The sequence below is a fragment of the Myodes glareolus genome, chromosome 24 (genome assembly GCF_982192425.1).
Source record: "Myodes glareolus chromosome 24, mMyoGla1.1, whole genome shotgun sequence".
NCBI classification, from domain to species: domain Eukaryota; kingdom Metazoa; phylum Chordata; class Mammalia; order Rodentia; family Cricetidae; genus Myodes; species Myodes glareolus.
The window spans coordinates 30,460,833-30,473,425 of record NC_142049.1 but is presented as its reverse complement, the minus strand read 5'-3'; the positions used below and the strand labels follow the sequence as shown (position 1 = coordinate 30,473,425).

The 12,593-nt window shown below is 46.3% G+C and overlaps 1 long non-coding RNA gene across 1 annotated transcript; it reads left to right on the top strand.

Annotated features, from left to right (window-relative positions):
* Positions 1 to 1,633: 1,633 nt before the first annotated feature.
* On the top strand, positions 1,634 to 6,036 carry LOC146889920 (uncharacterized). The gene is made up of 3 exons (XR_014999597.2): positions 1,634 to 1,731; positions 2,072 to 2,387; positions 6,005 to 6,036. It is a non-coding gene; the product is annotated as an uncharacterized LOC146889920 (long non-coding RNA).
* Positions 6,037 to 12,593: the final 6,557 nt, after the last annotated feature.

Sequence of the window (12,593 nt, the reverse complement as noted above, 5' to 3'; positions counted from 1 at the left end):
ACGGAAGTCTGTGGGTGCCAGGGGCTGGATTATTGTGGTGGCAGATCTGATCATGCTGGGCTTTGTAGGAATGTGGAAGGCTTTGGGACTCTGGGTGATGAACGTGACTGAACATGGCAAATCGAGCTTAGTGGGACATCCTAATAGGAGCTCGTAAGACAGCAGAGCTGAGAGCCGTGTGGTCTGTGGAGGATCCGTCTAAGAGGTTTCAGAAGGCAACAATTTTAGCAACTTGTACTAGAGACCGGTCCTATGATATTTTGCTTAAAAAACGTGACTGCTTTCTGACCGTGTCCCAAGAACTTGCCTGAGGCTAAGTTTAACAGTAATGGATTAATTTCTTTGGCACAGGCAATTCCAAGATTGCCTGATATTGACTCTGTCACGTGATTACTAATCACTCCTATGCAGATCTACAGTGAAAAGAGCAAATGGGGCAGAAAGAAGCACAAACTGCCGGCTTTGGAGAGGAAAAGAACACTGGTTAACTTAATCCTGCCATAAGGTTTGTGCGGAAAGAGATAAGGTGATTAGTGCCTTAAGAAAGGCCTCCAGCTCAGTGTAGGATTAAAGGCAAGGGTTACCTTGAGGCAAGACCTCCCCTGCCACAGATAAGCTTCCAAGTTTTCAAAGAGAGTACAAGGCCTTTTCTGCCCTGAACATTGCAGTCAAATGCTGCAGCAAGGAGACCAGCATGTACCTCGACACATAGCTTGCCAGACTTGGCAGGGCTGTTCATGCGGTGCTGCCTTTAAAATCATGAAGGATGGGAGAGTGAACAGGTTGTGGGATCTTCCTCTGTGGTTTCAGAGAGCTTCTGAGGCCAGGCAGTGTGTGGCAGGGAGCCCCTTTTTGAAGGAGACGAGAGGGACCGAGAGGCCGGTCAGTGAGGCCGTGAGAGTGGAGCCCAGGCAGTGTGTGCTGCCGGCCTCTATCAGCCATCAGGTGGCTGGTGTGAGTTCACATGTGGGTCTCACTTCCATCTCATTGGTCAGTGTGTTCATTTTTATGCCAGTACCGTGTTGATCTTTTGCTGTAACTCTGTGTCATCGCCGGAAGTCAGGGACGGTGACACCAAAAACAGTTCTTTTATCGTCCAATGTCTTTGGTCTTTGTGAATTTTAAGATTGTTCTCTATTTCTCTGAAGAAGCATGTTGGAAATTTGATGAAGGTTGCGTTGGCTCTGTACATCAGTGAAAAGATGTTCGATATTAGGGAAATGCAAATGAATACTTCGCAAGATGCCATCACGTGGCTAGAATGGTTAGAACCAGGACAGTGTCAGCAGAGAGAATGTAAAGGAACTGGAATCCCACGCTGCCTGCTTGGGTGCAAAGGGCTCAGGCCCTATGGGAAAAGCTCACAACATTGAAGGCAGAGCCATTCTGTGACCTGGCATGTCTACCCCCACGTGCTTAAGGGAAACAAAGACATATACCCACAAATACCTGTGTGAATGCATGTGGAAACTTTGTTCAGCCACCCTCCTGTCAAATATAATCAAAACTCCCCTCAACAGATGAGTGGACAACACCCTTCACATAGGCACACCCTACAGTACCATAGGGCCGCAACACGGACTAGCCCACTGTTGCCTAGCAATAAGCCCCAATAAATCGCCAAGGTACACAATAGCAAGAATGAACATGAAAGAGGTTACTCTGACTGGAAGAAGTCAGACCCAAAGCCTGTGTACTGCATGATTCCATTTACATGGCATTCCTGAGAAGGTAAGACGGTAAGGGCAGAGAACTCATTAAGGTAACAGGGGACAGAGAACTCATCATGGTAATGGGACAGGCCAGTAGAGGGGCAACTGCAGAAGGACGGGCCAAGTTTGGGAGTGGGAGTGACTTCCGTGTTCTGTATCCAGGATACAGCTGTGGTTAAAGCACTATAACCCTTCAGCAAAAACTCATTAAATAGAAATAACTTTTTTTCTGGTGGTGTAGGGAATCGAACCTAAGACATTTCACTGAGCTCATTAAATGCAACACCTAAAAAGAATGAATTTTACTTAATGTAAAATTTATCTCAATATATTAATTTTTAAAAAAGAATCTTTTCCAGGGTGAATTTCTAGGACCTTGACTGACTCCTCCCTCACTGCTCTGAGGCATCATCCTAGCACACTGCCTCAAGACAGAACATTTTTTGTCACTTTCTGCATTGCTGGAACAACATGTCTGCAAATTCAACTTCAGAAAGGGTTTGTTTTGGTTCAGAATTCAAGTCCATCATGGTGGGAGAGTCACGGCGGAAAAACTCGGAAAAACTCGAGACACCTAGCTGCTCGCTCTGCTTCCACAGCCAGAAAGCTGCACTGAGCTCACTTTTCATTCAGTCTAAGTCCTCGGGCCTGAGAATGAGGTCACCTGCAATTGAGGTGAGTTTACGCAACTCAATTAACCTAGTCTAGAGACTCCCTCGCAGGCATGTCCTCAGCCCTGTCTCTAAGTGATTCTAGACCCTGTCAAGTTGACGATATTACCCTTCACACAGTGGGCCTTCATGCTGTTTCCAGCTGGCCCCATGACACAGGATGACCAGAATGTAGTCGATCTGGTCCCTGTCCTCCTCCTGGCCCTGTGACTATTCTGCAGGCCCAGTCCTGGATGTGTCTAGGGGGAAGCAGGTGCCACACTCCAATCCTCTCCACTTGCAAACAACACCTGAGAAGGTTTAGCAGGAGCTATCACACGCTCATTGCACAACAGGCAGGAGTGTCAGGAAATCCCATGCTCCCCTCTGTCTTCCTGCAGAGGACGGAGGTCTAATGATGTCCTCTTGGCACTGCTTCACTTGGTTTCAGGCACAACTCTGGGGTCTGCAGGTGCTCTTGGGGCCCCATTGAACTCAGTCCTTTCAGCATCCTCTACTGCTGGTTGACTGGTGCCACTGGGTCGGGGATTGCAAAACCAGTTTAGATTTGCCAGCAAACCTGACCGTGACTTTCCTGTAGCTAGCTGCTTTGTTCCCTTGGAAATGAGGGAGGTGTTTTTGTTGCTATTGTCCTTAGGGTTAGAGCCTCAGCTAACAGAAGCTACTGGAAACACAGCAACAACAGTTGGCAGTGGCTTAACCTTGGTTAGCCTGTTGGAAAATATTCCCTAGGAAGATGTGTCTTCTGTAGTGAGTCTTTCTCTGGTCCGCCAGCCAGCTCCCAAATGATGGCACAGAGGTTTCTTACTAACCACGAAAGTTCAGCCTTAGTTTTGTTTCTAACTGGCTCTTATGACTTAAATTAACCCATTTCTATTAACTATGCGCTGCCACTTGGCTCATGGCTTTTACCTCTCCTCCTGTATATCCTGCTTCCTCTGTGTCCAGCTGGCAACCCCCATTCTTCTTCCCAGAGCTCGGTCTGTAAGCCATGCCTCTACCCCCCCTGCCTAGCTATTGGCCATTTAACTTTTTATTAAATCAGTCACAGTGACATAGCTTTACAATGCAATCAACTATCTCGCAACATTTCTCCCTTTGTCTAAAAAAGTAAGGGTTTTAAGTCTAACATAGCGAAACTATATACAATAAGGACAATTATCAGGTAAGAATTATATTTGCAATATTCAGTCCATTTGTATTTAGCAATTTCAGAGGAAATGTTCTATTATCTATCCTACTTTGATGAGTTCAAAGTTTTACATCTAACCATTTTTTTTATCATGACTTGTATTGCCAACCCAAAATTATATGTTTAGACCTCAAAACATGCTTAGATAAACAATTTAAGCTTTTATGTATCATCCTTATACCTCTTTTGTGAGGTCTTTTTTTCCTGAACTTGGTAACAAGGAACTATAACTGCCTTGTCTTCAACTCCATCAGAGACCTGAGAATGATATAATATTACTTGAGTAAACAGGAATTGTGGAACAAACATTTCCAAAACTATACAAATGATAGAAACATCTGGCTACCTGGACAGTCACCCAAGATTCCTCTGCAACATTGGGGTATCCATCTTCACCCCACAGGCCTAGAATATCTGACAGACTTTTCTGTGGAGTGGGAATTTTAAAGGACTATTCTACCCTGTCTTGGAAAAGCATAGCAGTCATTTTTGTGTCCTGCTTGTCCAATTTGGGCAGCATTCTGTCAGCAGCCAAGGTAAGAGCAGTTTGTTTTTTTTTTTTTTTTTTTTTTTGCCCAAATGGCTTGTTTTTGCCACAAAGAAAGCAAATCTCGAACTGTCATATCAGCCATTGTCAGCTTACACATGACACTGGCAGCTGGCTTGGGGGCTGGCTTCAGCCTGCAGGCAGCACCCTGTAGCCACACCTCTGTATGCTGCTGAGCAACAGCCCACCTGAGAGACTACAGGAGTAGATAGCTACATATGGTTCCTTGTCCAGAACTTTTCTTAGTTTTCTCACAACCTGTGTTTGGATATTTAAGCTCACACCTTGCACACTATATGAGTTTTTCTCTGTCCTGCTAGACAATTCCCAAATAACAACACAGAGACTTTTACTAATTGTGAAAGCTTGGCCTTAGCTTAGGCTTATTCCTAACTAGCTCCTATAACTAAAATTAACCCATTTCTATTAATCTACATGTTGCCACTTGGCTTGTGACTTTTACTTCTCCTCCTGCATGTTCTGTTTCCTCTGCATCCATCTGGCAACCTCCTTCTTCTTCCCAGAGCTTTCTCTATCTGTAAGTCCTGTCTATACCTCCTGCCTGGCTATTGGCTATTTAGCTTTTTATTAAACCAGTCACAGTGACCTATTTTTACACAGTGTAATCAAATATCTTGCAACAATCTTAAGTATCACCAGAGTATGACCCTGGAGAAGCAGACTTTCCTGTCCAGGGCAGAGAAATCACTTTTATGCTAAAGATATCTGAGCACAGTTTCTCCATGGAAGCTGCAGAGTAGAGAAAACCTGCCAAAACCAAGACTCTTCGACTTAAAATATGAAAGGACATAGACACATAGACATACATAAATTCACACACACATGCACACATGTGTGCATTCACACACACACACACACACACAAATACACACGCACACACAACAGCTCTGGCCAAGACTAATTCCTTCTCTGATATAATTTCAAGAAACTTGTCAAAAACCCCCAAAGGCAAGGCTAAGGACAAATGTCCCTCATCTGCTCAAGACTCTTGCTAGAATTAGGGGGCCTGCTCTGAAAGTAGTAGCATCTCAAGGGTGTTAAGAAGGCTTTTCCCAAAGGACACCCCAACAGCAGCACTTGCCTGTCTAGAGAGAACGAGAGGCCTCCAAGTGAGTGGGAGACCCACATATTAGCAGATGCCCACCCAAACCTGTCTCTCCCCAGGGAGCTGCCAAGCCGCTTCTGTATTCTGAACACAAGAAGCGACTGACCTGTTCTTCCCTGCCATGATCACTGGGGAGGTGTACGCAGATGCGCCAACACCAACACCTTTCATGGGAATCCATAAAGCAATCGTTTTAAACCACGCTCGCAAGGCTGAAGAGATGGCTCAGTGTATGGCTTTCTCAGGGGATCTGAGTTCAATTCCTAGTTCCCACATCAGGCAGCTTATAACTACCTGTAATTCCGGCTCTGGGGACCCAAGGGTCCTTGCCTCCATGGCACCTGTACTCACATGCCTGTTATCACACACAGGCACAAAATAAATATAAACATTATCTTAAAATACTCACATTCTGAGTATCAGTGGGGTACTCCTAATGGTATAGAACCAATACCCACACTAATATCACACCCAGCTCTGTTCTTTCTGACACTTGGCCCTCCTTGTCACCACATGAAATATTTCATTGTTGGTTGTCCCTGAAATCCCAACTGGCTTCTCTTGATTAAGACCTGACTGGGATTTGGGATTATATCGTGGAGCAGTGGTTCTCAGCTTTCCTAGTACTGAGACCCTTTATATAGTTCCTCATGTTGTGGTGACCCCCAATCATAGAATCATTTTTGTTGCCACTTCATAACTGTAATTTTGCTGCTGTTAGGAACTCATAAAGGAAATATCTGTGTTTTCTGATAGTCTTAGGCAACCCTGTGAGGGGGTCATTTGAACCCCCAAGGGGTCGCTACCCCACAGGTTGAGAACCGAGAAACGTCGGCTTAGTGGAAGAGTATCTATTCAAGGGCCTGGGTTCGATCCCCAGCACAGGAGAAGGAGGAAGAAAGACATCAGAACCTGTCTGCAAACCACTTCACCATTTTCCTGGATGACAAGCATTTGGGATATAAGACTGAATTTCTCTTCCAAGAATAAATACTTCCCATCTTGGAGAAAAATGTCACATGACATATAAAATCAAATGATAAAACTCTAAGGATTTTAGTCCTACTCTGTTTTATTTCCAAAGAGTGTGGAAACCTGCAGGACCAGGAGTAAAAGGAGGGGCTTCTCCCTGACGGCTGATGTGGCCTCCCCTCAGCCGCTGGTGCTTGCTGACCTCTGATGCTCACCGATGGGTTGGTGCTCACTGGCCAACCGGTGCTCACGGACCAACTTGTGCTCACAGGCCCACGGGTGCTCATGGGTCGGGTGGTGCTCACGGGCCGGCTGGTGCTCACCGGCCCATTGGTGCTCACAGACATTGCTTTTACCCGACTTTGAAGATCTGATCACACTCCCACCTCTCTTTCCTATAACTTCAAGTCTTTGCCAATGGATCCACATCCTCCATTCACATGCAGAGGTACACAGTAGCTCCGTCTGTCCACACCCTGCACTCTTGTTCACCCTTACCAAGTAGCCCTCCTGGTCCTGATGCCCTGACACCCGCCTCTGACTCCTGAGGCCCCAGAACGTGATGCTCCCTTCTCCAAACCCCCACTGGCTTCCCTGGCTTCTTGGATCCCATGGTTTTTGTTGGACCCCTCTGTTTTTCTCCGACGACGCACATCCCTCCCCTTAGCCTGGATCTCGTTGGCTCCCTCTCTCCATCCCCTCTCCCTCTCCGTTTCTTTCTCTCTCCAGACCTCACTGCTGTCATCTGGCATAGTCCCCTGTCACCCGGTGTAGGTCCATCCCCTGAACCCCCACCTCCTCAACCCCCAGCTCCATCAGCTTCCTTTCCCTGACCCCTCAGCTCTTCTGGACCCTAGTGTGGAGTCCACGACAGACTTGGACGTAGTTTTACATTTTACTCCTTTATAGCTAAAGCATCTAGTATGTTCTTTGAAACCTGAGGGTCAGCTCAATGCTTCTGTTCCTAGTTTCACAGAAATGGTTTCCGCAGTCTCACTTCTGTCAGACATTTGATACCAAAGCATGACCGGAAACACTGGATCTGACCCGTGCTGCAGTTTCCTGGCCCTAATTCCCTGACTGTTCTCATCACCCGGGGAGCCTGTCCTCTCGTCTCCCCTTTGTGACCCCTGAAGTGAGAGCCAGACTACTTCATGGGATTTCTCCCCCCTCACAGGAGGAGAGTCATGCTATTAGCTACAGTCCCCTGAAACTGTAGATCCAAGGACATTTTATACTCTGGAAACTCGGTTAGAAACTGAGACCACTGCTGATGGCTACTCCCTGGAATCTCAGTTGGAGAGAAGGTTCTGACACCCTCAAGTCCCTTTCTTGTTAGAGCAGAGAGAATTCACCACGCTTCATCCTGGTCAGACCCTTTTATGTATTCAAACACTAATAGATGCTCAGCTAAAGTAATGGTGCCCCCTAGGGGTAGCTTGTGGTGCAACAAGAGCTCCAAATAATGACTCTTCCCTATCTCACTCCGATTTCCTTTCTTTATGGGGACACGAATAGAGAATAATGTTATCTTCTTCAAAACTGGAAATGAACGGGCTGATTTTCTTTTAATTTAAATTTATTTTAGATGACACATAAAAGTTTAAAAATCATGTATTAATAGGCTACCACACTGTTTTGATACCACATATGTACTTGTCTAATGTTTAAAGGGTCAGTCCTCCACATCTCTGAACAATTCCACATTCTTTGAAGGATTCTGGGTTCTCCTCCACATCTTCCGTCAGTGTGTAAGTTCATGACAGTGCTCAGTCTTGGGGACACTGGAGGCTTTCCTCCGTCCTGAGTTATGTGGATGAAAGGAAATCAGGAAGGGCATCCTGGAGAAGGTAACAAGATGTGCATGTGGCATTGGAGGATTTAGATTGGCTGCAAAGAAGTAAAGGAGCCCCAGGAGAGGGACCCTGAGGACATCAATCTTTTTCCTTCTGAGTCACAGAGGTTAAACCACAAGGCTGGAACTCTCAGCATTAGGTGCCTGAGCTAGAAATAGGCCTCTTCCCTCCTGTGGAGAACTGCCAGAGAAAATACAGGCTGCCCAGTTAAATTTGAATGTGAGACAAACAAAAAACAATGTTATATGTGGATATGAGACCAGTCCACTTTGGGGACACATACGTGAAACAAAGTATTCATGGTTTATATGAAGATACAATCCAAGTCGAATTTAACTGGTCATCCTGGTTTCTGCCTTCTAACCCTGGCAGCCCTGCACCCCAGAAACTAACATCACACCGTTTCAGCAATGCCACATTGTTTCTGAGGAAGGGACAGCCTACCTGCCTCAGAAGTAGTAAGGAGACGCTGGTACTTTATATTTCCTTTGTCACCTGCTGCATGGGGGCACAGCCTTGTCTTCAGAATGTGAGACCCATTCCAGAGGTGCTGTCCTGTGTAGCACGGTGTCCTTGCAGTGTGCCGAATGTCCACGTCTGTTGAGGGGAGCTGCTCAGAAAACTCTGGGGTTAAACACGACGCTATGTTTCACTCCAACGAGATGGGACAAGCCTCTTATATCTGCTTTAAAATCCGTTTTCTGGACATGTTTTCAAGAGGACCCAAGCACTATTTGGAACTCGCAAGTCATACAAAGCAACATCCAGTTCCATGAAAAGAAAATGTGCCAGTCTTGGCAAAATGGCAGCTCAGGCCATCTCAGCCGCCAAGGACATCTATGCCTGGCTCGCTTGAGTGGCTTCTCACCTCAGGGTTTTAGGGCACATGACACCCACTGATGATTCAGAACAGAGTTGGCCCACTCGGTGTTTATAAATAGCAAGAGTCCTGGATCTACACTGTTTACAGGGTTGTTTTCAGGGAAAATAAGGTAAAAGGGCTTCGTAGCTGCTGACTCACGTCTTCCGGGAGGTTAGCCTTAACTTCTAAATGATGGCTCTCACCCTTGGTTTCTCATTTGCCCAATGAGGACGAGGGGAGTATCTGCCTTGGGGGTTTAGAATGGATTTAAATGGGCTAATCCCGTCAAGCGCTTGGTTCACTGTTGGCGCTCACATCTACTCCACAAATGACAGTCATTAGCATCATAGTGAGTGGAGTGACGGCCCCACCAAAGTTGCCCCACCTCATGCCCAGAACCTGTGAGTTTGTCATGCCTCAGGACCAAAGGGGCTTCATGGGGTGATCACAGTTTAAGAATTTAAAATGGGGGAGATGCTCCTGGATTTTATAGGGGAACCCCATGTAACCACATAAATCCTTTACATCAGAGACATTTCCATTGTTATGGTTAGAGAAAGGCTCTGAAGATGGGGGCAGATACCCCAAGCCGAGGACTGTGACCATCCTCGTGAGACTGGAAGATGGGAGAGTGGTTTCCTACCTAGGACTCCTAGAGAGGAGCGTGACCTGCTAAGGTCTTGATTTGAAACCAAGGAGACCTGTGACATCCAGCCTTGTTTTTGTTGTTGTTGTTGTTTGTATGTAGTAATTTCAGCTTCAATAAAAACCTAAAATATTCAAAATCTTTGTTAATGAGATTGTGTCTTTCAAATCAACACCATGTGTTTTACGTCTTTCGAAGAACACATGTACACAATGTCTGAAAGAGAACAGATTTCACCACAATGGTTGGCAGTTCAGTGGTGTCATAAATATAGGGGAAAATCATAATGTTTGTGACCATGGAAATTTTATGTGTGTGAATGCAGGTGCCTGCCGAGGCCAGAAGAGGGCATCAGACCCCCGGAGCTGATGTCAATGGCTGTTGTGAGTTCCTTGACGTGAGTGCTGGGAACCAAACTGGTCCCCTGCAAGAGCATCAAGTGGTCTTAACTGCGGAGCTACCTCTCCAGTCCCAGATTTTAGAAATATCCTAGGGAAAAGCAGAATCATCAAGTACCCACCGTGAAAGGATTTTTCGAGTCATTTTCAATATAAATGCCCAAGAATATAATTCTTGCTCAATTGTAACATCCAGAATATAGAAAATTGTGTAATTTAAAATGTTGAAAAGACATAATCACATTCAATTTTCATGATAGTATGCGAAAGAAACAAAACACCCGATTCTTTGTGGATGAGAAGTTCCTCCTTCTAGGAAGACAAAAGCAGAGTGTGGCATCCATGAAAGTCTGAAGAGATGGACCACGAGCTCTTTGAGGTCTGACCCTGCGATTTGCCGATTCTTCTATCAGTTGTTTTTGTACTGCGACCGAAACACCTGCCAGAAACAATTCAAGTGGAGAGGGGTTTGCTTTACGTTGTAGCTTCATATTGCACGCCAAGACCAGTGGCCCTGCTGTCATTGGAAAGCCCTCTCCTGGTGACCCTACTTCCACCAGTGAGGCCCCAGTTCCTACAGGCTTAGCACACGTGAGGTCTACAGGTGGGGAACAAACACACAAATGAGCCCTGGGGGACAGTCATGCTTTAGAGTGTTATACTTTTGTACGTTTGAAATGCTTTCTGCCATGATCATGTATGTCATGTATGATCATGTATGTCATGTATGATCATGTATGTCATGATCATGTATGTCATATTTAGGGGAAATTTTTATTTAAAGGGGAAGTCCATGGGAAGTACAAAACGGGACAATATGGGTTGAGTGGAAACAGGGACCCACTTGGAAAGTCTGCTGGGGCCACAGAGGCGTGGAGGAGAGGGTTGGAGCCTTCTCTTCTAGGATGTTGACTTAGGTCTCTGGGTCAAAAAAGAATACAGGATGAAGCAGCCAGGTAACACCCGATATGCTCAACAGAAGGCCAAGATGGGGCGCTGCTCTGTTGTTCTTCTGAAAGCAAAAGCACCCTGACAGTGTTATCAGATTGAAGGGACCTCTGCCTCACAAATTTGTAAGGCTGTCTGGAAGGTTAAGATCTCTCAAGGAAAGCAGTCCAGTCCTCCCGCTTTCCTCATCAGCCACCCTTGTTCAAACTAGACCTTGGGTTCTTGCTGAGAGCAGGTGCTCAGGACACTCCATGCTATTCAGCTCTGAGTCCAGGCTCCCTGCAGACTCCACACCATCTACAAGCCATCCCCAAGCAACCATGCAGCAAGCACGCAAGAGCAAGAGGGACCTAGAGTCCCCAACCACCAGAGGACAGATCGAGTGCACAGGACATGGAATCCTGCTTTCTCGAGCTGTTTCTTCAGAGGGGACAGAGGTAGACCGTCTAAGGGTTACTCTCATTCCTCTCCCAGTTTTGGAAGGTGCATATAGCAGCAGCCATGAGATTTTAGAGTTCTTCCTGCTATCAGAGCTCAGTGGTGGGAGATCAAATCCTTCTACTACAAACAGGAACATGCTTGGTGTCTGAGTTGTTGGAAGCTACCAATATGAGTAAGAAGTACAGGTCACAAGGAAGTCAGGACCACGAGGGTTAGGTCCATCCACTGAGACAGTGTGCCTGAACTAATGGGAGCTCACCAAAGCCAGCTGAAATGGGACTGAACGAGCATGTGATCAAACCGGACTCTCTGAATGTGGCTGACAATGGGGGCTGACTGAGAAGCCAATGATAAGGGCACTAGAATTTGTTTCTACTGCATGTACTGGCTTTTTGGGATCCTTTTCTATTTGGATGCTTACCTTCCTAGGCCTGGATGAAGGGAGGTAGGGCCTTGGACTTGCCACAGGGCAGGAAGTCTTAGGACTGGAGGGGGAGGGAGGGATGGGAGGGAAGTGGGAGGAGGGGAAGAAGTGGAAATTTTGATTCCTAGTATTAATAAAGTAATAAAAAAATTTAAAAAAAACACAAGTTAGGAAAGGAAAAAAAAAGAAGTACAGGTCACTTCAGATACTGCCACCCCCAGAGTCAAATGAGAGCCCCATGAGGTTGCGGGCATGCACGTAGTCCTGAACAGAGCTGTTATGTGTAGCTACCCAACACTTCTGCTGTTTTTCGGTCTGATCATCCTGCCTGGGACTGAGCTCCCCCATGGCAGCTGCAATGGTGTGGATGTGGTTTGTCTTCGTCCCAGCTCTTGTGGGAAACTGGTTGCAACATAACAGGATTGGGAGGCGTGGCCTTGAAGAGGTGATTAGGTTGGTGAGAGGCATTAATGGCTCTTGTGGAGGCTGGTTCTTGCAGACACTCCCTGAGAGAGGACTTTAATGTGTGTGCAGCTTTCTCGGTGTGGTGGTTTGAATGAGAAAGATCCCAATAGGTTCATATGTTTGAATGTTTGATCTCCAGGTAGTGGGACTATTTGGGAAAGATTTGGAGATGTAGTCTCACTGAAGAAAACGTGGAATTGTTGGCTGTGGCCTTGTTGGAGGAGGTGTATCACTGGGGTGGGCTTTGTTCCAAAAAGCCCACGTCAGGCCTAGTCTCTCCCTCTCCAGCTGCCTGTGAGTTGGGATGTAAAGATCTCAGCTGCGGAGCCAGTG